This window comes from Ochotona princeps, chromosome 17, assembly GCF_030435755.1.
Source record: "Ochotona princeps isolate mOchPri1 chromosome 17, mOchPri1.hap1, whole genome shotgun sequence".
Classification (NCBI taxonomy): Eukaryota; Metazoa; Chordata; class Mammalia; order Lagomorpha; family Ochotonidae; genus Ochotona; species Ochotona princeps.
This window is the reverse complement of record NC_080848.1, coordinates 55,515,095-55,535,400: the sequence shown is the minus strand read 5'-3', so window position 1 is coordinate 55,535,400 and position 20,306 is coordinate 55,515,095.

Below are 20,306 nucleotides of genomic sequence, written 5' to 3'. Positions count from 1 at the left end.
CTTTGAAAGCAATCTGCAGTGTTTCAGCAGCTCCTACATCCTGAGTTTCCCTTGACTGATTGCAGCAGAAGCCCCTGCTGAGGGCCTGACTCCTTCGATCTGAGCAAGTGCACCAGGTGAGGTTTACACAAAAAGCTGTCAACAACATATTTCCCAGAATGCATCCCCACTATTAAGTGACACAAGAACTCATTCTAATGCACGTAGAAGCACCTGGGTAATGCTGACTTTTCCAAAGGGTGCTTTGCATATACTCCTATTTCTGCTTCCCAAAATTTTATACATAAAAACAAAACAAACAAGCCATGGGCAGGCATGACACTGCAGGTTAAGCATCCCCTATCAGAGCGCTGGTTCAAGTCCTGGTTACCCAGCTTCGAATCCAGCTTCCTGCTCATGTACCTGGGAGACGGGGACTGGAGGTCCTCATTCTTTGTTTCCTGCCACCCATGCAGGAGACCCAGATGGAGTTCTTGGTTTCAGGTCTGACGCAATCCCAGCTGTTGCAGGGATCTGGAGTAAATCAGCAGATGGGAGAGCTCTCTCTCTCTCTCTTTCTGTCTTTCTTTCAAACAAATAAGAAGCAAATAAATCACTTTTTATAAAAGTTTGTTTATTTTTATTAGAAAGGCAGATACACAGAGAGTGGCCAAGTGGCCGCAACGGCTGGAGCTGAGCTGATCCAAACCAGGAGCCAGGAGCTTCTTCCAGGTCTCCCACGTGGGTGCAGGATCCCAAGGCTTTAGGCTGTCCTCCACTGTTTTCCCAGGCTACAAGTAGGGAGCTGGAAGGGAAGTGGAGCATCTGGGACACCAACAGGCACCCATACGGGATCCTGGCACATGTAAGGCGAAGACATAACCCACTAGGCTACTGTGCCAGGTCCAACAAATAAATCTTTCAAAAAATCAAGTCAGTCTTTTACATAGCTTCAACACTCCCCAGGATTGTTTATACACACAAGATGGTAGTGTGTTCTTGGAGAATTCTGGCTGTCATGTTACCCATTTGTGCCAGCATTTTAATGAGCTTCTGATAGGTCGTGGCTTCTCAGCACTTCATGAAGAAGTGCTCTCTGATACTTAGAATGCCCACAGCTATGGAATCCTCACTGTGAGGATGGACAGTGAGTGCTTGATGCATTTATTGCATCCAGAGTCTGGCCATTTACTGAGGCCCATGGTGCTTGGGGTGTGAAGACAGCAGCGTCTATCCTTGTCTGTACATTGGGGAGTTTAACAGAAACAACGGCTGCCTGCTCACCACAGACAGCGTTCTCTCGAAGGAGTTTGTCAACGTCTCAGGTGACACAAATGTGCAGAGAAGTTGGGAGCCCAGGGTTGGTGGGGGTGAGGGGTGCAGGGGGAGAGGGAAGAGCTGTATACCTGGAGAAGAAAGGGATGGGACTGGAGGCATCTTCCTGAAGGTTCTGGAAGTGGAGCGTGTTGGGTGGGGCTGTATACCTGGCATGCATGGAAGGAAGGCTGAGGCTGACCTGGGACTGGGAGGAACTGGTGAGTTCCCAGGAGGCCTGCCGGGTATGTAGGGGGAGTTGAAGCAGGGGTGGAGAGGTGGCTATCCCAGGGGTGAGGCAGGGAGGGCCGAGGAGGCAACGAATACCCAGGCCAAGTTCAGGGGCAGCTCACTGAAGCCGAGGGGCGGCAGGTAAGCTGTGTACTTGAGCCAGACCGGGTGAGAAGAAGTGGGTGCCCTGGGGATGTGGGAACAGGATGAGGAAGTTGCCTTCATTCTATTCTGGCTTGAGAGAGCCACTCCAGTGGGTGTCCCCACTGCAGGGAGCAGAGGTTGGGGGCTGTCCCAGAGTCCAGGAGCAGCTGTGCTCCCACATGGGGTCCAAATCTCTGTCTTGTGCAATGACGAGCAGGCACCAGGAATTTCTGTGAGGTCTGGAAAATGGGTTGGGAACAGCTTCTCTGAGGAAGACAACAGGGTTAGAACATGCCCCATCTGGGGCTGCAGCCTCCAGAAAACTAGAAAATTCAGGAACTAGATGAGAGACAGTGCCTGCTAACAAGCATCAGAACCAGAGGGGGCCCTCACAGTTCCTCCGTCTCAGGGGCTGTGCTTGTGTGAGACAGCCTTGCTGCCGTCCACCCAACAGCACAGGTGAAGAGGTGTTAGCCCCTTTTTGCAACAGGCACAGAGCCAGCACTGCTGCCTCCCAGTGGAGGCATTGTCAGGAAGCTGGTGTCGGGGTGGGGCTGATGTGACTCAGGGCTTGTGTATGTCACTGAGCTATCATCTTCATTTGATGGTGAGGGTGGTGGGAGGTGGCGAGATCAAGGTTGGCATGCTCTTCCTCACTGAGTCCCTGAGGCCTTCTGACCTTGGCTTCCTTCCCACACCTGTCATTCTCCAGGCAGGTTAGGACCATCCACAGTTCTAACACCAGGGGTCACAGGTGTTTCCTGCTGAGACAGACACCTAGGGGTAGAACTGTGTGGGAGAGGGACATTCTAGAGCACAGAGACTTGAGACGGAGCCATGGAGCAGGATCAGAAGGGACTACGAGTTTCTTAATCTGCTTTAGCCTATGTATTTGAATGGGGCGGGGGGGGGGGGGAAGAGTTCTCATTCACTAGTCTACTCCACAAATACTGGCAATGGCTGAGGCTGGGCCAGGCTAAAGCTGGGAGCTGGGAATTCAACCCAGCTCTCTCACGTGAACGTCAGGGACCCCAGTGCATGAGGTCTTGCTGCTGCCTCCCACGGTGCACACCAGCAGGAAGCTGGGCTCGGGACCAGTGCTGGGACACAAACTCAGCTACTCTGCTACGGTGTGTGGGTGTTCCACCTGCAGGCCTGGATGCCTTCCCCTCGGCCACATCTTAATTTTCTCATGTATTCCCTTGCTTCCCTTCCCAGTCAGTATACCAGCAGGTCTTTAAGACAACTCATGCATGACAACCCATACAAGGTCCAAATCAGTCCTCTTTATTGCTGACCACTTGCCTGTCCACCTGTTGGGCTCCATATCCCCCAACCCCACTGCAGGTGCAGGTGGCAGAACCAGCTCTGTCTGACCCGTCCTCCCCAGGGTCCTAGGAGGCACCCACAGGCCCAGAGGCTGGCAGTCCAGCATGCTAGCTATGCTGCTATCGGAAGTCGAGTGTTGGCTGTCCTGAGTGAACGTGGAAGGCTGTGTGTTTGAGATAAGCACCCTAGGGTGCTCAAGTCAGCAGTGAGGACCATTCTCTTTTGATGTTGAAAATAACTTATAATTACAGAGCTGGTGCATGACAGTGCATGCTTTGAACACACACACACACGACAGTACAGATAAAGCAAAGTTTCTCTGGGACCACAGCGGCCACTCCTGACTTCCCTACTTCTAACGGGAGCATGTGTGCGGGCACATTTCAGTCAACACAAAAGCTTGTCCCCATTCCCACTATGACATGAATCAGCGCTGTGGCCTTGCAGGATTTCATCACCGGGCCACCCGCCTTTGGCTGGTGGCCAGTCCCTCCCCAGTCCCAATCCTGTACAAAAACCACAGATGAGAAATGTTCTGTTGTGGGCTTAGAAGTTCTTTCTGGGACATCGTGGCTACCCACTGGACTCTTGCCAGGCCTTTCCAGCAGTTGCTTTGTGTGGGCCTGTGGGTCAGGGGAGGGGGGTGAATATTGTCACCCAGAACCGTCCCTTAGATGGGATTTGGCTAGGCTATCCCCTATTATCTTTTTTTAAAAGATTTATTTTATTTTCATTGGAAAGGCAGATTCACAAAGAGAAGAAGAAACAGAGAACTTTCACCCACTGGTTCATTCCCCAAGTGTTCAGAACGGCCAGAGCTGAGCCAGTTCGAAGCCAGGAGACTCTTCTGGGTGCAGGGCCCCAAGACTCTGGCCCATCCTCGACTGCTTTCCCAGGCTACAAGCAGGGAGCTGGATGGGGAGTCAAGCAGCAGGGACACAAACTGGTGCCGGTATGGGTTCTCAGTGCTGGAAGGGGGAGGATTAGCCAGCTGAGTCGTTGTGCTGGGCTCTATTTTTTTTTTTTTAAGATTTATTTTATTTATTTGAAAGGCAGAGTTTTATACACACACACACACACACACACACACACACACACACGGCACTTCTGTCTACTGCTTCACTCCCCAAATGGTTGCAACAACCCAGGCCTGGGGCTAGCCCAAAGCTAGGAACTTCCTTTACATCTCCTGCAAGGGTACAGGGACCCAAACCCTTGGGGCGTCCTCTGCTGCTTTCCCAGGCACATTAACAGTGAGCTGGATCCAAAGCGGAGCAGCAGAACATGAAAGGGCGCCCATAGAGGATGCTGAAGCTGCAGGTGGGAGCTTAACGTGCTCCCATGGCCACCACACCTCTTTCCCGCACCATTACCTTTTCACAGAAGCAAGGCTCAGACTGGGTCAGGAGGCAGGAGTACTTACACATCGACACGTTATTTTGGAGAGAGAAATGGTGCGGCATCCTATGGATGCTGAATGGGGCCGTGTTGGAACATTATTACAAGGACATTGTTGGAATAGTTGGCTTTGGGTAGGGCTCTTAGTTGGACTTAGTTCTTTCAAGGGATGGCTAAGTTAAGAGAATGATGTAGCAGCAGAAGCATTTCACGGCCCAGACAGAAATTACACGGTGGGAACTGCACGCCCAGCGCAGGCCTGGAAGGACGCTGCGGTCAGAGCGAGCTGCGCTCCGGGAGTCGGGATGAGGCAGACGGCAGACCGCAGGAGCGCTAGGCGTTTGAGTGGGAGATTCCCTGCCCCCCGCCAGACCGCAGGCAATTGCTAGGCTCTGGATGGAATTCAAGCCTTGGGGGTAGCTGTGATTGCGTTTGTTCAGGACAAACTCCAGGCTGGGCTGGCTGTCCCCCCAGCTCCTGCCTAGCTGGCATGTGCACCGCAAGAACCTGATCATTAAGCCCTTGGGCCTGCTGCAGCAGCTGGTGGCTGCCGTCTGGATGTACCACAGGCCATCAGCCACCGGCTGTGCTTTCTCTGGGTGCTCTCTGTTGGACATCTGCTTTCACACATTCCCAACTTGTGTCCTGGTCCCTCCTTATCCACTCCACCCAGACCCCTCTACCATGCAGTCAACAATCCCAGCCCAAATGTCCAGGAGGATATTTCAGGATCAGCAGTAGGGCCTTCCTCCCTGTTCCAGGTGATGTGTGTGTGTGTGTGTGTGTGTGTGTGTAAGATCTACAACATGCTGCGCCCTCCTTGGTTGTAGCCAAATCTCACGGAATCTAGGACAGATGACCACATTGTATATGACATTTCTATCCCTCTTGGGGTGGGGTAGAGATGGGAGAAAAAAAAAACTCCAATTCTGGGGTGTGTTTGACCAGCAGATTTTGGAGTAAGCTCATGGAAGTGGCCTGACGTGCCACCATGCGGTCCTGGTTGGTGCCTTTCAGCGGTGAGTGGCAGAAGCTGATGGTCTCCAATAACAACATCCTGCTTCGCTCCTGGCCCCATGAGCGTGTCTTCTTCCCCTGTCCTTGACATCAAGGCCCAAGGTGACCCTAACACCTTGTGGTGCCCCTCTCCCTCTGAGTTTTCTCAAAGTCACTGCATTTACACCATGGACATTGACAATGCCCCAACCCTGTGCTCGGCAGTCCAGAGAGCTTGGTTTTAGACATTCAACAGGACTATGTGCTTTTCCAGCTCTGTGACAAGGTTCTGGATAGGGGACTCACTGCAAAATGAACAAACAACAAAACTCCCAAAGACAGAGAGGAAGTTTATGGCCCTTTAATGTTTATTGGGATTGTGTTTGCAGGAGAGGGGATAGGTGAGCTTTGCTTTGATGTGTAAGCTTATTTCCACCACCCCCTCCACCAGAAAAAAAAAGTGTGTTCAAGAGGGAGTGTTAACTTGTGGGAGCAAATAGATCTGTCCCAAGCGGTCAGGCCGGTATTTAACAAAACAGGGCCGCATCCTTGTCCTATTCAAATTAGTTATTACAGATCACAGTCAGTAAGGTATCACCTACCACATTCAGCAATTAATTTTCTGTTTTAATTAATGCACTTGATAGCCAAGTGGCCTCCAGACCCCTGGTGCAGAGATTAAAGCCATGAACAAAATACAGTCCCAGCTCTCTGCGAACTAACAGGGCAAGATATCATCTCACCCAGGACAGTGAACAGAGATTTGACTCACCAGGATCCAGATCGGACCACCTGCATGGGAAGTTAGATTTACAGAGAGAAAGATCTTCCATACACTGGTTCACTCCCCAAGTGGCCGCAATGGCCAGAGCTGAGCTGATCTGAAGCCAGGAGCCAGGAGCTTCTTCTGGGTCTCCCACATGGGTGCAGGGCCCTAAGGCTTTGAGTCATCCTCGACTGCTTTCCCAGGCCACAAGCAGGGAGGTGGATGGGAAGTGGAGCTGCCAGGATTAGAACCGGTGTCCATATGGGATCCCGGGACATTCAAGGAGAAGACTTTAGCTGCTAGGCCATGCCGCCGGGCCCTAGACAGGTGTTTTAAACAGCAAAGCAGAGGGGCCAGACGGGCACTTGGAGAGAGCTTTTCGTTCCATGGATCACCGAGAGGCTAGGGAATCGGAGGCACTGATTTCCACAGCTGTGGGAGTAAGTGTAGGGCTGACAACTCGATGATAAGCTGACAATCTACAGAAATGCCAGCTCAAGTCCTCCACCCCCTTCATAGAAGGAGATGGGAAGTTTATTTCTGCAAAACTGAACAAGAAAGGTCAGGGCTTCAAGCCCCAGGGAAAGATGGTGATGACCTAAAGCTGGCTTGTAGAAGAGAGAGAGCCTGCCTTTCCATCCCCATGTGATTCCCAGGCTCACAGCCACAGACAGGCATTTGAGAACTCCTCTTCTTTGAGGAGTTCTAGGAGAACTCACCTGCAGATGCTGGCTTCTGGGGCTCCTCAGTGAGAAAAGTCGACCCCACACTCAATATTGTACACTGAGTTGAGTTAGCACTCCCTTGTACCAGCCAAAGGTCACTGCATGCTGGACAGGAGTCTGGTGCAAACTAGGAAAAAAGAGGGGGTAGTAGGCCCAGTGCGATGGCTCAGTAGTTAAATCCTCACCTTGCACATGCAAGGATCCCATATGGGGGTCAGTTCGTGACCTGCAGCTCTGCTTCCCATCCAGCTCCCTGCTTGTGGCCTTGGGACTCTGCACCCACATGGGAGACCTGAAAGAAGCTCCTGGCTCCTGGCTTCAGATCAGCTCACCTCTGGACATTGTGACCACCTGGGGAGTGAACCAGTGTATGGAAGATCTTTGTCTTCCTGCAAATCTGCCTTTGCTATAAAATATAGTAATATAGGATGTAGTGTAGGATGTAGTGAAACCCACTGTCACAGATCTGCCTAATCACGAAGTCAACCAACTGAGGCTTCAAAATATTAGGGAAAAAAATGAGTGTTTGTACCAAATACAGACAGATCTTTTTCTTGTCATTATTCTCTAAATAATACAGTCTACAACAACTATTCACACAGCATTTATGTCAGATTAGGTATCAGGTAGTCTTGAGAAGATTTGAAGTATAGAGGGTGTTATGCCCAGGTGACAAGCAAATACCACACCCTTGTATACATGGGGCTCTAGTGTCTGTGCATTTGAGAGTCCCGGAGGGGCTGGGGGTCTTGAACCCCAGTCCCTTGGGGGATAACAGTGGGCATTTGTGAAAGACTTTGAGAGGAAGCAGAGACAGAGAAGAAAACAACAACAAAAAGCCCCAATTGCCACCTGCAGTAATTAACATCCTCAGAGAGAGTGAAAGGAAGCAAGAGACTATATAAAAAGAAGCACAATAACAAAAGGACGTTTGGAAACTAAAATAAGATCATGGGGGTAGGTGCTTAGCCTAGTGCCTGAGATGGCTGTGAAGACACACGGGAACCCCATCAGAGGACAGGGTTCAATTCCCAGCTCTAGCTCCCTGCTCCTGGAAGTCAGTGGGCGATCGCTCCAAGGGTTTGGGTCCCTGTCACCTACCTGGGATACCTGGACTGTCCTGCCCTGGCCCTGTCCATCCTTGGGGCTGTTGCAGGCATTAGGGGAATGAAGTAACACATAGGAGTTCTCTCTTTTTCTTGGCTTCATAACCCCAAAATTTAACAAACAAATGCAATGGAAGCTGTAGAAAATAAAGCTGAGGGAGTCCTCCAGAACAAAAAATTGAATAGATAATGATGAAAGAGGGAAACTGCTCGTAACTTCAATCTAAGAGGTTCAGTGACAAATCCCTGGGAAGTTGAGAAGCAGGCAAACTGGGGATAAAGGAAAACAGAAATGATTCGAGGACATTTCTCAGAATGCAAAGAACTACAGGAGAGGCTCCAGCCAGCCGTCAGCAGAATGATCAGAAAACAATGATTTTTTAAATTTACTTATCAGAAATTTATATTGAGTTATTTTCTTCAAAGAAAACTCATCTGAGAGGGAGAGAGAGAGAGAGAGAGAGAGAGAGAGAGAGAGAGAGAGAGAGAGGAAAGGAGTGGACACAGAGAGTCTTTTATCTGCTGGTTTATTTCCCAAACAGCCACAGTGGTCAGGACTGTGTCACACTAAAGCCAGGAACCAGGAAGCCCATCTGGGTTTGTCATGTGGACATCAGGGGCCCAAGTACCTTGGACATCTTCCATTGCCATTCGAGGTGCATTGATAGGGAACTGGCTTGAAAATGGAGCACCTGGGACTCAGAGCAGCATGTGTATGGGACGCTGGCATTGCTTAACTCACTGTGCTGCTGTGCCAGCCCCTGAACTTTTCAAAGCTTTCAGAGAGCGCCATCAGGTCACATATAAAGAATGAGGACTAACCAATAACCACAGAGACTCTCACCTAAACACAGCAATGACTTCAAAATCCCGAGTGAAATGATTTCCTACTTAGAACTCTATACCTACCCAAGCGATCAGTCAGGTCTGGGAAGCCCCTGCAAGACGCATACTGTACACAGTAGAGAGGCAGCCAAGAAAAAGTATGGTAGAGGCTCCAGGAGTTAGGGGATCCAATAGTGGGGGGCTTTCAGGATGATGACAAAGAGAACCCTCAGATGACAGCTGTGCAGACAGATCTGGGAATTAGTGGTTCAGATGCAAGCCGAATGGGAGCTCTGGGGAGAACGATGTTTACTTTTGGTTAGAAAGAGAAACAGGTATTATCTTATGTGTTTGGCCACGTAGAAAATTATATTGTCAGCCTGTTTGTAAACACAAAAAGAGAAAGAATCAATGGGTCGGGGCTTTAAAACCTTATGTGAATGAAAAACAAGTACTAGCTCTAAGGAAAATTTTAAAAACTGCAAGAAATGAAACATAAGGTCAGCTTTGTGGTACAGTGGGCTAAGCTGCTACTTGCAGCACTGGCATCCCCTTTTGGAGAGCTGGTTTGAGTTCCAGCTGCTGCACTTGACATTCAGCTCCCTGTTCATGCATCCTGAGAAAGCAGCCCATAATGGCTCAGGTAGTTGGGCCCCTGTCACCTGGCGAGAGATCTAGCTGCAACTTCTGGCTTCAACTTGTCTGTATCCTGGCTGTGGCTGCCATGTATGATTGTGAACCAGTGGATGCAAGATCTCTTTTTGTCTTTCTGTTACTCCGCCTTTCAAATAAGCAAGTAAATATTTTCTTTTAAAAAAAGAATCTTGGTCATAATATTTGTCTCAACAGCTCATTGTTCTAACAACTTAAATGCCATTTTACCCAAGATGTTTATGTACTGAGAAGATACAGGAAAGGAAAGGAGAAGTGAAGGATCCAAATACTCTTATGATAGGAAGCCAACAAATAGTTTCTAACTTGGAGAAGACATGAAATCATAGGCTCCTTATTCTATTTAGCAATGGGGAAGTTTACACTGAAAGAAAATGTGGGGGTGCCGCTGCCAGCTCCCCTCCAGGGAGTGAGTGGGAAGAGGTGGGGTGGATGGAGTGATGTGCTTGCTGGAGAGATGATCAGTGTGCTGAATGCTGCTGAGATCTCTCTTTAGTCCCTTTCTGGCCCATTTCCACCTTGTCTGTTGGCACAGGAGAGACGCCAGCTGCTCCAGTGGCCACCGTGAGCAGCCAGTTTGGAAAGTGTTATGAGAAGGAATTCTGTTCATCCCTCAGCATGTTCATACAGAGATGTGACACCGAAAACAAGGGAGGGAGGCCATGCCAATCGGGCTGCACTGGCCTATGTTACTCCGACTGTATCCCAAGTTGGCAGGAGCATCAGTTGCTCAGAGCAATTCCAGGGCACGTGGTGGAAAACACTCAGATGTAGAACTACAACCCAAAGCTTGTCCCTCTGCCTCCTTTCCCCTGTCTAGTCAGATTTCCAGTTTGTCTCTACCATTCTGAAGGCAGAGGACGCATCTCAATTTCGAGATTAATCCGAATAGCTACCCTTCGGGGATTTCCAGAGAGGATTTGATTTTAGCATGCTACGAAATCTTACCTCTGCTTGCATAATTTCCCTTCATTGCAATTCACCTTTGATTACTTTTGTATAGTCAGGTACAGGAGGTCACTGTTCCATTTTGGTTAGAATGAAGCAAAGCTTGGCTATTTCATCAGTGACAATGGTTTGGTGACATCTTCCCTGTTACCTTTGTAGTTCTATTCTAACTTTTCTAACAGAGACTTAACTTTCCCTTCCTGTTTATATTTTAAATAACACTTGATCTTCTTACAAATTTTATTTTTGAACAGTCCTCTCATTTATTGTTAAGTAAATAAAACTATCATTATTATTATGGTACTACATTAAAACCGTTTAGGTGTAATACATATTTCTTCACCTAGCTCATATGAGAAACAGTGGTTTCCTATGTTCTGTAATTTTGCTTCCAGGCTTCCTGAATATGGAGCTTATTCTGTGCTTGCATGACTTTAACACATAGATTACATATGTGTGGCCCCATAAACAACATACAACATAGCATTTGCATGTGGTGTAGCTGACATTGAAATGGGTATGTCTCTCCACACCTGGCTTTTCTTCTTTAACCTTGTATTTTTGACTCACCAATATTCAACCATATGACTTGACTTTATTCATTTTAGTTGCTGTAAGATAGCCAATCATATAAGGATACCTCCATCCTAAGTTCCTAATCCATTCTCCTATGAGTGAGGAGTTAGGGATTTCCAGTTTTTTGGTCATTACAAATAATACTTGATGAAAACTCTGTGTAAGAATCAAAGTTTATATACTCAAAGATTTCTTAAAAGATGTTTCCTGAAAGAAGAGAATGCTATTCAAAAAGACTGAAGAGAACCTAGCAAAATAGCTTAATAGCTAAATCCTTACCTTACAAGCACTGGAAACCCATACAGGCATCCATATTCCGGGTGTCCTATTTCCCATCTAGCTCCCTGGGAAAGCAGCGGAGGATGGCCTTAATCCTTGGGACCCCGCACTCACATGGGAAAGCCAGAAGAAGCTCCTGGCTCCTGGCTTCAGATCTGCTCAGCTCCAGCCACTGTGGCCATTTGGGGGAATGAACCAGCAGGTGGAAGATCTTTGTCTCTGCCTCTCCTTCCATTTGTACGTCTAATCTGCCTTTCCAATAAAAGATAATAAATCTTAAAAAACAAAAAGCAACAAAGCTTCAAAAAGACTAAAGAACAAAAAGGCAATGTTAGAAGTTTAAAAAAATGGCATAAGTAAAATGCTGTTCATTGAAGTTGAGAAAATTTCCCCAAAATAAAGCAAAAAGCAAACAGAAAGGAAAGATAGGAAAGAAGCTCGAGGAGGATTTTTCAAACTTGTCTCCTGTGATTGTCAGGGCTGGGAAGTCCAAAGCTTGCACAGTAGGCTGACAGGCTGAGGATACAGCAGAATCCAATTGAAGCCTGAATCCAAAGGCAGTTTGCATGCAAAACTTCTGCATTAAAATTTCGGTCTTTTCTCTTAAGGCCTATGACTAATTGGACAAAACCAACTGAGACTACAGAAGCTAACCTGCTATAGTCATCTGCTCCGAGTGTTTTTCACCCAGCGACACTGACACATAAAATTAACTATCACATTTCCCAAGGAAGTACAGATATCAAAATCACAAAACTCTTTAAATCAGCCATCTATGGATCCCCCCAAAAAAGCCAAAAGAAATCTTGGACAAAGAATTAAAAACATCAGGAGAATGATGGTTTGATCAATACAGACTATTAGGACAGATAGAAATTATTGACAGAAACTGAATAGAAATGTTAGAGCTGAAAAGTACAAATGAACTGGAAAGCTCACCAAAAGGTTTCAGCAGATTTTAGCAGGTGGGAGAAAGGACTAGAGGATTAAATTTTTTCAAACGCATTTAATTTCATGTCTTTTAAAGATTATTGACTTGAAAAAACGAGAGATCCATCTGTTGGTTCATTCTCTCAATACTTAAATTACTTGAGTTGGACTGGAACCACAATCAGGGATAGGAACACAGTGCAGGTCTCCCACGGGGGGCAGCAACCCAGCTACCTGAGGGTCTGGATAGCAGAAAGCTGACCTTGGGAGCCAGAGCCAGGAATTGAATCCAGGTGCTCTGATGTGACACATGGCATCTTATCGCTAGGCCAAGCATCCATTCTCAGAGCTTACAGTCTAATACGGGAGAGAAAAACCCTCAAATATACCATTACATAAACCTCATCAGGAGGTAGTATGAGTTATGGCAATAAGCAAAGCATCAAAGGTGGTTGCTTGAGGGTGATATTAGCATAGGGTGCACATAAAAGCTCTCTTGTAACGTGGATTTGGCTTCAGAGGACCGGATGGTGTGAGAGAGGCCTCCTTCTGGGAATCTTGAGGAAGGCAGTTCTGAATAAAGAAACAGCACATGCGAAGGTCCTGAGGTGGGAGCAGGTAGGTCCATCTCAGCATGAACAAGGAGGAACAGTTGCAGCAGAGTGCAGCAGAGAGCAAGGAGAGCCTCCGAACGAAAGGAGGCGTGGGGAGGTCTTACCAAGTCATACCATGACAGCCTGGACTGACTTCCTTGACTGCACAGCAAGCGAGGAGGAACCCAGTGGAGGGTTTGGAGCAGAGAAGTGATGTGGTCTGATTTGGGAGGTTGTCTCTGGGGGCCATGCTGAGAATACACCGAAGAGATCTAAATGTATAAGCGGGGAGACTGGAGAGAAAGCCAGGGCTGGGGACTGGGCTCAGGTGGTAATCAAGGGCGATAAGGATGTGTTTCACAGGCAGAGATCACAGAATTGCTGATGGGCTGGAGGTCAAGGCAAACTCCAGGCAGGAATTTTGGCCCGGGCAATTGGAAAAATGTATTTGCTGTGCACTAAGATAGGGAACTCCACAGGGGAGCAGGTTATCCTGGAGAAGGTCATTTGTTGTTTTCGACATTTTAAGTGTGAGAAATTCATAAAAAAGTCAAGTTGAGCCATCAAGTAGTGGTTGGTGATGTAAACCTGGAGAAACTGGGGGAGTCTACGACCTGCCTGGAGGCATACACTAGAGAGTACTCACCATAAACATGGTATTTATTTATTAAATCTATTTATTGGAAGGGCAGAGTGTTGAAGAGAGACAGAGGAGAGAGACCTTCCATCTGCTGATTTACTCTCCAAATGCCAGCAACAGCTGGGGTCAAGCCGGCTGAAGCTAGGAACCTGGAGTTCCATCAGGTTTGCCGAATAGTTGCCAGGGACCCAAGGAGTTGGACCAACACCTGCTGCCTCCCAGGCACATTAGCAGGAAGCTGGATCAGAAGCAACGGTAGGATTTGATTCTAGGCACTAGGATACAATCTTCAGGTATCTGAAGCTGTAGCTTAACTCCCTGAACTTTTGCCTGCCCTGTGATAATGGTATTTAAAGCAGCAAGACTAGACACAATCAGGATGAACTGAGCCTTGGGACACTCTACTAGTTATGTAGGAAGCACTAGCAAAGGAGTCTAAGAAGCCACCCAGAAGGTGAGGGGAAGCAGGGCGTGTGGTGTCAGGAGGCCTGTGCTGCTGAGGAGCAGGTGAGAGAAAGACCAAGTAGCCAACATCAGCACCACTCACTGGAAGGCCCCAGCAAAGACTGACACAGTGTGGATGGGCAACAGGGACAGAGTGCTGACTGGCAGGGAGTCAAGAGAAAGTGAAACGATGAGCTCCACTGGACTTTAGACTGTGCGTGGTAAACGGCATGGAAAGATCAGCTTATTTAGCACACAAGAGTATGTAATGCCTGCATAGCTTCTCTCCTAGGCTGTATTTCCATGAACATTCTGAAGGCCCTCATACACACCACTCTTCCCAAGGCCCTGAGAAGAATATGGCCCTACGCAGGGAGGAGGAAGGAAAGGCTTTGCTGAGACAGGCAATGTCATTAAATGCTTAGATGCTCGTTGGGAATCTTCCAGTAAGGAGGCTTCCTCGTAGATCTCTCACACCAACCCCATTCTTTCAAAGCTAGTGCGATTGTCTTATTTGGGGTTCTGGTTCTGATGAGCTTACTCTTTAAAAATTATTATTATCTTTCAAAACTGTATTTATTTGTTTGAAAGCCAGAGTTATACATATCTATCTATATATATATACATACATAGATAGATAGATAGATACATAGATACATAGATAGATAGATAGATATCTTTCATCCTCTGGTCCACTCCTCAGATGGCCACAGCAGCCAGGGTTGGGCCAGGCTGAAGCCAGGAGCCAGGAGTGTCATGTAGGTCTCCCACATAGGTGACAGGAACCCAAACACTTGGCCATCGTCTGATGCTTTTTCCAGGTCACTGGCGGGATCCGGATTAGAAGTGGAGCAGCCTAAATTTGAACCAGTGCCTCAATGAGATGGTTAGCATTGTAAGAGGTGGCTTTACCTATCATGCCACCATGCTGGCTCCTAAAAAATTATTTCCAACTAGATAAATATTATTTTAAAAGGGCTCTACCTTTGGAGTTTATTCTTGGATTCTCTTTTCTTACCCTACTTCTGTTTGCATCCCTAAGAAAAACATGCATTGCCAGTTTGAAATATTTAAAATGCTATCATACTGTAAAGGCTATTGGATAATTTATTCTTTCACTAGATATGAAATGTTTTCACTAAATATTTCAGATTTCTTTCCTCATTTATGTGAATGCCTGTAACATGGTTTTTAAAGATTTATTAATTTTTATTGGAAAGGCAGATCAGATTTACAGAGAGAAAGAGACATAGAGAAGGTCTTCCATCCACTGGTTCACTCCCCAAATGGCTGGAATGGCTAGAGCTAAACTGATTCAAAGCATGGAGCCAGGAACTTCTTCCAGGTCTCCCACACAGGTGCAGGGTCCCAAGACTTTGGGCCATGATCTGCTGCTTTGCCAGGCCACAAGCAGGGATTTGGAATGGAAGTGAAGCAGCTGTGACATGAACCAGTACCCATATGGGATTCTGATGCTTCTAAGGTGAGGATTTAGCCATTGAGCCATTGTGCCAGGCCCAACATCTTCATTTTTACTACTCAATAAAAAATTCAGCATAAAAAATTCTCCATTTTATTTATTCATTGTCCTGTTATCGACTATTTTTTTTCTCTTGCAAGCACCATTACTGTAAATTCATCACAGCATGTTACAAATGGACAAAGACCCATGTAACCTCTTGAGATGAGCCTCTTGCACTCAGCTTAATGCCCTGGGGATGCATTCGGGTGTGTTCTGGCTCAGCTGTGGATGCTGCACAGTATATTATCCACCTGTCCACGGAAGGACACAGGAGTTATTTCCACTTCAGTGTTATTGTAAGTTACACTGCGATGAACATTAACATGCAGCTTTCATGAGAATGTAAGATTTCATGTCTCTAGGATAAAGAGCCAGGAATGTGATATTTTTTTTTCCCCTCTGGATCCTAGGGCCAATGTGTGTTTAACTTCACGTCAAGCTGTTCTTCAGGGTGTGCTGCTCTGCATTCCCTCCAGCGATGTGTGGTGGAAGCATTTGCCTCACTTCCTTGTCAGTGTTTGGTGGGTTGGCTTATCTATTTTCAGACATTCTAATGGTTTGCATATATATTGTAATTTTCAACAAAATTTGATGCTCAATGTCTTTCTGTCCCTTCATTCTCTATGGAACACGGTAGTGCTTGGCTAGGAAATAGATACAATTAAAGAAATGAACTTGGCATTCCACATCTATTTAGCTATTGATAGAGACAGGACAGATATTTGTGGGTTTTTTTTTAATTATTGATTTATTTAAAAGGCAAAATTACAGAAATAATGGGGAAAAGATCTTCCATCTGTTGGTTCACTCCCCAAACAACCACAACAGCCAGGGCTGGGCCAGGTCAAAGGTAGGAGCCTGAAACTCCATCAGGGTCTTGCATGTGGATGCTGGGGGCCCAAGCACTTGGGCTGTCTTCAGGTGCTTTCCCAGGAGCATTAGCAGGGAGCTGGATCGGAAGTGGAGCAGCAGAGACTTGAGCTGGCACCCACATGGGATGTTAGCATTGCAAGCAGCATTTTATCAACTGTGCCACAATGCAGGCACAACAGATTAACACAGCAAGGGAGGGAGGGATCCTATAGGGGTCCCAGGAAGAATAATACAATCCCAGGCTAAGGTCAGCCAAAGGCCCTGATCACAGTGGACCTGTTTGTACACTCTGTCAATCTCCCTATGCAAAGGAGCTACTCTAGCTCTGCCCTCTGACTGGCTCCCAAAGAAGCGCTTCAGTTCACCTCGTTGGTAAAATCTGTGCTTTAAAGGTGATTCTGGCAGCTGTTCTTTGAATGGCTCATAGGTTTCCACCTTATTAGCATATATAACCACCAATCATGGAAAGTTCCCCACTTAAAAACATATAAAACTCCCTTTGGTAGCTTCCCTATTTGGGATCTCTCCCAACAAGCCAGGAGTTCTCTCTTCCGCTTTCTCTGTGGTTTAATCCGTTTCCTTCTCAGGGCTCACACTGCCTGGTCCGAGTAAATCTTCGTAGTCATCAAATGCAGAACCTCGGGGGAGAAAGAGCTGTAACAAGAAAGGCGGTAGCATTTCTGAGAGTTCAGCAGACACATCAGCAGCACAGCCAACAGTCTATCAGCGCTCAAAGAATCATCCATGATTTCCCAGTCCTCGCACTGAACAATCCCAATTCTTAGGCATTTTCCCAAATTGCCTCTGACGAACACGTGACCCTATAAAAATGCTCAGCTTTCGTAACACTGTTATTCCTCCTCTGCTTTTTTTTTTTTTATAAATAAGTAGTGGGTGCATTTTTAGAGGCCGCTTTGTAAATTGATGCTTTTGTTTGCAACTCAGTGACTACTAGGGACACACGTGTCAGACCCAGCATGGCCTCCGTGTTCTGCTCTAAGTTTGCAATTTTGTGGGTAGATTTTGACTGTATTTGTGTCTCATCTTGTTTCCTCAGAAGCTCGATCTGCTGCATTGCTGTCTCTGAGAGAAGTTCCAGCTGCGCTTTCACCAACGTCTTCATTTTTATTGATTAGAAACGTATACCTGGGATGGATGCTGTGGCATATAACGTTAAGCCTCTGCCTGCAATGCTGGCATTCCTTATGAACACTGGTTGGAATTCCCTATCCAGGTCCCTGTTCATGTACCTAGTTCCTAAGACTCTGCTACTCATGTGGAAGACCCAGGTGGAGCTCCTGATTTTGACCAAGCCAGCCCTTGTTGTGACCACTGGGGGAGTGACTCCCAAATGAATAATCTCTCTCTACATATTGCTGTAACTCTGCCTTTCAAATAAAGAAATCTTAAAACAATAAATACATACTAAACTGACCCTTTATCAGAAATAATAATTAAATGATTAACCTATCAATATTGATTTGGCAAATGAGGTCAAATGAAAGAGACATGGCAAAATTTAAAAACCAGGGGCCCTGCATGGTACTCTAATGGCTAACATCCTTAGTTTGCACGCACCGGGATCCTGTATGGGCACTGGTTTGTACCCCAACGGCTCTGCTTCCTATCCAGCTCCCTGCTGTGGCCTGGCAAAGCAGTTGAGGATGGCCCAAAGCTTTGGGATTCTGCATCCATGTGGGAGAACCAGAAAGAAGCTCCTGGCTCCTGGCTTCAAATCAGCTCAGCTCTGGCTGTTGCAGCCATTTGGGGAGTGAATCATTGGATGGAAGATCTTCCTCTCTGTCTCTCCTCCTCTCTGTATATCTGATTTTCCAATAAAAACATAAGTAAATCTTTTTTAAAAATTTAAAACCAAATATTTTTAGAAACTTTTATGTTCTGTTCATCATTACCATATTTTTTTAAGTTACAGAATTTTTCTGTGCTAAGAAGCATAGCCTAGCACTATGCTCAATGGCTAAATCCTCACTTTGCATGTGCTGGGATCCCACATGGGCACCAGTTCATGTCCTGGCTGCCCCACTTCCCATCCAGCTCCCTGCTTGTGGCCTGGGAAAACAGTCGAGGACAGCCCAAAGCCTTGGGACCCTGCACCCACGTGGGAGACCTGGAAGAAGTTCCTGGTTCCTGGCATCAGATCGGCTCAGCTCTGGCCATTGCAGCCACTCGGGGAGTGAATCATCGGATGGAAGATCTTCCTCTCCATCTCTCCCCTCTCTATATATCTGACTTTCTAATAAAAATAAATATTTTTTAAAAAGCTATGAATACCTGCTAACATATTAGAAATCTTGACTTTCCTGTGTTTGTGGGGCACACTGGGAGAATATCAACTTGTCTATGTTGCCAGAGGTGAATTGACCCAGCAGCTCCAAGTGGGCTTTAGGCAGCCCACAATCCCCATTGTATGTGGTCCAGGGGCCTAATGTTAAGCTCCACTCTGTTTAAGTTTTATTTATTTATTTATTTTGGAAAGTCAGATTTACAGAAAGAAGAAGAGACGGAGAGAAAGATCTTCCATCTGCTGGCTCATTCCCCAAGTGGCTGCAACGGCCAGAGCTGAACTGATCTGAAGCCAGGATCCAGGAGCCTCTTCCAGGACTCTCATGCGGGTGCAGGGTCCCAAGGCTTTGGGCCGTCCTCGACTGCTTTGCCAGGCCAAAAGCAGGGAGCTGGATGGGAAGTGGAACAGACGGGACTAGAACTGGCACCCGTACGGGATCCCACTTGCAAGACGAGGACTTCAGCTACTAGGCTACTGTACCGGGTCCTTACTCTGCTTTTTCTATTTCCGCCAATACCTGATAAGCTGTCAATCATTATAACTTGGTCAGTCATGAAATACAGAAGTTTCCCCTCCTTCTTCCAGAATTGTCTCAATCACTTTCACTACTTGAAAGCTAAAAATCCCAACAAGATTTTTAACATAGAGATGGGTGTGAGGGGGAGGGGCCCTGACCGATCTTGCGATTTTTCTCACCCATTTCAACATTTTCTTTCTCATTCATTGGTGATTTTGACTACACCCCCAGCCCCCCCACCAGCTGCTGTGTGGGAAAGTTAGTGCCCTTCAAGTCCCAGCTGGAGTGCCACCTCCTCCATGAAGCCTTCCTCCTTGGCTTTAGACAGATATCCCAAAGCCTCTGGTACCCAGAGTATTTTGCACAAAGTCACTGGAGCCAGTACTTACTGGTGGCCGACTGCACTGAGCATGAACCCGTAAGCCTTGGGAAACAATCTCTGGAAATCCGAGCTGGTGCCCCCTTCTTCGCTGATGAGAGAATGAGCACAGGTGGGTATCTGAGGCACTGAGCCAGGAGGAGGTGGAGCCAGGGGACAAATGGTGGCTCTGTGTGACAGCCCCTAGCCAGCAGGTGTGTTTGGGACCACGACGGTTTCCTTCACACATTCAGGGGAAAACTTGTGCAGTGCACACCCCAGGCTGACACCAGCAAAGGTGTTGGCTGCCCTGAGAGGCAGCAGGTGGGGTTCGAGTGGTTGGCTGCCGGCCAGCTACAGAGCAGACCTGGCCCAGTCCCTGAAGTCTCTGGCATTTAGAGAGTGAACCAGCAGATGGGACCTCTCTCTGCAGCTCTGACCAATGTTTTTTCACAAAGTGGAAAAATGTACTGGTTGGCCATATGATGAATACAACAGACATTAAATAGAAACTGCCCAGTAAACATGGGCACTGGGAGAATGAAGCAGTGAGGAAGCCCAGAGTTAAACAAATGAGAATTACAACGGAGGAAGACATAAGAAGCTTGGGAGGGTTTGGGAGGGGTTTGTGTTGCCTGGGATACAAGATACAGGAAGAGAACCTCAACTTGATCCATGCTGTGCTGGGGCTTAGGACCCGAGTTGCACCCAGGCTGTGAAAGGCTGGACCTTAGGAGCCTGAAGAATCTGTTTCAGGACCCCTGGCCTCACATTTACATAGAACTCAGCATACCCTCCCTGTAATCACCTAGAGGCCAGCTTTGTGGCACATCGGG